Source organism: Frankliniella occidentalis, unplaced genomic scaffold, assembly GCF_000697945.3.
Source record: "Frankliniella occidentalis isolate FOCC.00 unplaced genomic scaffold, Focc_3.1 Scaffold19, whole genome shotgun sequence".
Classification (NCBI taxonomy): Eukaryota; Metazoa; Arthropoda; class Insecta; order Thysanoptera; family Thripidae; genus Frankliniella; species Frankliniella occidentalis.
The window spans coordinates 18,819-23,204 of record NW_026267149.1 but is presented as its reverse complement, the minus strand read 5'-3'; positions in this window follow the sequence as shown (position 1 = coordinate 23,204).

The window sequence follows — 4,386 nt, the reverse complement described above, 5'->3', positions numbered from 1 at the left end:
CCCTTTCCTTTGCCCTTTACTTCTCGCTGCTGCTGATGCACAGTGCACGCTGATGAACGCTGCAATTCCAAACTTTTTCCGACGACGGCTTTTTTCTTCTTTTTCATTCGCTTGTTGGAGGTTTTATTTTTTAAAACCCCCTTCTCTTGCCCCACTGATTTTGTTTTCTGTTTTGTTTATTTTTAATGCACTGCCTGTCGTCCGCTATACGCACTCACCGGTTAGAGAGGGGGACGGGCTAGCATTGTTCACGTTATCTAGCCGTGCAGTGACCCCCTCCTCCACCCTCCCCGACTTCCCCCCGTTGCACACGCCCCGCTCGTTTCCATAATTTTTAACGGAAGTTTGCCGTCAGTGTGGCGGTGGTAGTGGCGGTGGCGGCGCTTTTTCACGCCTCCCCCGTGCTGCACGTCCCCCCGGCCCCCCGGAATGTTTCGGACACGGCGCGCGTAAGGACGGGCGGCCCCCTCGAAACTTTAATTACTTTCCGCCCCGCTCATTATTCACGGCCGAGGCTGCGGCGGACACAAATTGATTAGAATCAGGATCGTCTGCTCGGGGGATCACATTGCACGCGTCTGTTTGCGCCGCTCTTTGGCCGGATGGTCTAGGTGCAGCTCGCAGGCAGCGCCCTGGGGACCGGGAGCGGCGCGCCAGGGGTGTTTGGTGACGAAATGTCCTGCGGCGTTCTCTTGCGCATCGGCTAGAGGAGGTCCACAGGGCTACCGCCCCTCGCGGACCCCGTCGAGTGCATCTTTAAACTGCTCTGGTCACAGTGCAGGTGGGATCCATGTCGGGTCGATCATGCTGGAAACCTGCTGCTGCAGCGCCCCTAGGTCCCGAGGCGCCTAGCTCGGATCCTAACGTTGCTGCGCCCTTGGATTCTGGGGCGCGTAGCTCTAGGCATGCCTCCCACTGCTGTGCCCTTCGGTCTCGAAGCACCCAGCACCGCTCCCTGCGTCCTTCCTTAGGCCCCGGGGCGGTCCCGTCGATGTCAGCTCCTGCTGTTGTAGCTCCGGTGATTACCTCCGGCTGCGCTAGTGCTGATAGTGTCAAGGGGCTGCTGGACCAAACGAAGGACGGGCCCAAGGGCCGCGCCCGGCCGATCGCAGAACGTGATTAAACTGTCGAAACTTGGGATGCGATTCTCAAGTTCATTACATTGGACGGATGGATGGCGTGCCCGGCCTGGTGTGGATGGAGGCGACGACGCCCGGTCCGGGCAACAGGGCGGGGCCGAGTGAGCTCGGGGGTAAAACCCCCTAAGAAAGGGTTTCAGATTCTTCTACAGAAGCACACGGAAGAATCCCGGATATTTTTTCTTCTTCGCCTCCGTAAAGAAATTTGGTCTCTGTATAGAGTTCCGTTCCACCTACCTCGACCTACCTGCAGGGGTGGACTTATCTAAATAGAGAATTCCGGTGCGAAGGGTAGAAAGGGGTTGAGGGGGCACGGGCTGCAGTGTCTTCCTGCTCATTTCCTGAGGTAACCGCCGGGGACCGCTGCCCTCCCTCTGGCCCAGCGGTATTGTCCAGCGCTGCTGACCCGGGCGGGTGGGCGCCGAGCGGGCGTGTTTGTGGAGAAAGAAAAGCAGAGGAGGGAGGAGAGGGAGGGAGAGCAGAGCGAGGAGATTGGAGGGAGTTTAGCGGAGGCGCCCGCCCTGGGGCCGGGGCTGTATGGGTCTCGCTCACTCGATTCGACATCAAATCGGCAGCGAGTCGGATGGCGCTCTTGGTATCTATGGCGCGATGAACGTCATGGCGGGAGGACTTATTGCTCACCCTCTCTCTCCTATCCCGCTTTCCTCGCTCGTCTCTCCTTCTCACTCACTCCCTCTCACTTCCTGCACGTCCCTTACCCTCCCACTGGATGCCAGGGGGTACCCCTCTGCAGTATCCTCCTGGGGAATCCCTCGACAAACCTCTCCACATTCATCCCGGTCGGTTGGGAGAGTCTTCCTCCCCTTTTCGCCTTACTTTTCCGTCCAACATCTCCACCTCTACACCGCTCTGTATATTTGCGAACGAATATCACATATTTCGAGGTTTCCCTGTTGGTGGCGGTCCACCACCACTCCATCGTCTCCCCTCTTGCCTCCGATCTCCTCTCCTCTCTTCTGTCCTCGGCTCTCTCCTTTCCTCTCCTCTCTCCTTTCCTCTCCTCTCTCCTCTCTTCTCCTCTCTCTCTCTCTTCTTTCTCCTGTCCCGCTCCTGCTCTCCACTCCCTACTCTGCTCTCTGAAACATTCATGGATCAGTACGACTCGTGCGTCGCAGGTAATTATATCGCTCCGTCAAGCGCTGCGTGGCTCGAGGGATGATGCCCCCGTTGCGCACAGCCGTGATGGCAGAGGCGAGGGGGAGGGGGGGGGAGAAGGGCCGGAGGGGCGGCAGCCGCAATTCAATTCGGTCCCGTCTGCTCCGCCTGGAACCACAAAGATGCGCCAGAGAGAGGCGCCTTGCCTCGGCTCGCCTGGCTCTGGCTCGAGCTATGTGTGAGACTCTGGCGGGCAGGGATAGGAAAGTTACTTTTAAAAATGTAACTAGTTACAGTTGCAGTTAGTTTTGCCAAAAATGTAACTAGTTTCAGTTACAGTTACTTTTTCTTAAAGATTGCCGTTACAGTTACATTTTTTTCGCCAAAAATTGGAACTAGTTACAGTTATCCCGGTAGTTGGGTTAAATTGGTCGTTGTTTTCTATTAATTATTTTGTAATGGAAAAATTGTTTGCAAGGTAGGCGATTACGTATTATTTAAAGTCCGCAAAACTCTGCTTTCCTCGTCGTCTAGCGAGGGTCAGAAGGGGCTAGCGGTGGACGGGTGCGGGCGGGTAGGGGTAAGGGGAAGGATAGGGGGCATCCTTGTTTTTGTGCAGCAGGTACAGAGTGTTGCGACTATTGCCGGACAAGCGGGTGGCTAACCCAAGGTCGCCAAGGCCGGGCGAATGTGAACCGTGACAAATGCGGCAGAGCTAGCCCAGGACACGAAGGTTTTATTGCGCAATAAAATTGTGTAAAGCTGAATTTTTGTATACTGGTAGAATAGCTCCTCCCCATTCACCTAAATTTTAGTCCCCATCCGGGAAACGTGTGCGATTTGAGATATTGAACAAAAAGGGCCTAAATGCAGGGGTTTGCGGTACTGGTCATAGCTCCCAAACTATTTGTGCTAGAAAGACGAGACAAGCGCCAAAATGTTCGGAAAGGAAGGTAGAACAAGCTCCAATCATCAGAAGGCGCAAAAAAAAAGGACCTCCGATCAAAATCTTGAACTAAAGTGAAAACTGACAAATTTCCCTGTTCAATTTCGGATATCTCACATCATACCTCATTAACGGGCAGGAAAACGATGTGGAGGCCCCGACGAAACGTTGTGCGCGCATCCTTTAGCTAGACAACGGTGTTTTCAAATTTGTCGTAGTCCCAACCGTTCGCCCTCAAATCGCCTGGAACTGGAGCCGTGCAGAGCCTCCCGGCGGCCCGCCGCTGCGTCCCGCCCACCCGCTCCTCCCCCCGCTCCGGGCAGCGGCTCTGTCTGTCTCTCTCGCACTCACGGGCCGGATAGGGATGGCGCGCGGCGTTGGGCGCGCAAACGAGCAAAACTAAACATTTAATTTAAAGCGTTTCAAAAATTGCTACGCGAATAAAAATTTCTGTGTCGTATAGATACTCTTGTCCACTACCACATATCCGAAATCCAGTCTTTGGACTCCCAACGGAACCAAGTGGGACGTAAATAATAAGAAAATTGAACCGTTTTCTTTTAACTGCTGCCGTGGGTGAACGGTTCGACCAAAACGTGTCGGGAATGGTGCATTTTGTTCGTCTAAGGGCCTGTTTAGCACATGCCAAAAGAAATAAACACGCGTTTTACGGTCTCCTCAGGGTTTATAGGTTTTGTATAGTTTGTGAAATTTCCAATCAACAGTAAAGTAGACTTGTATGTCATCACCGTAAAACGCGTGTGTATTTCCATTGGCATGTGCTAAACAGGCCCTTAGACGAACAAAATGCACCATTCCCGACACGTTTTGGTCGAACCGTTCACCCACGGCAGCAGTTAAAAGAAAACGGTTCAATTTTCTTATTATTTACGTCCCACTTGGTTCCGTTGGGAGTCCAAAGACTGGATTTCGGATATGTGGTAGTGGACAAGAGTATCTATACGACACAGAAATTTTTATTCGCGTAGCAATTTTTGAAACGCTTTAAATTAAATGTTTAGTTTTGCTCGTTTGCGCGCCCAACGCCGCGCGCCATCCCTATCCGGCCCGTGAGTGCGAGAGAGACAGACAGAGCCGCTGCCCGGAGCGGGGGGAGGAGCGGGTGGGCGGGACGCAGCGGCGGGCCGCCGGGAGGCTCTGCACGGCTCCAGTTCCAGGCGATTT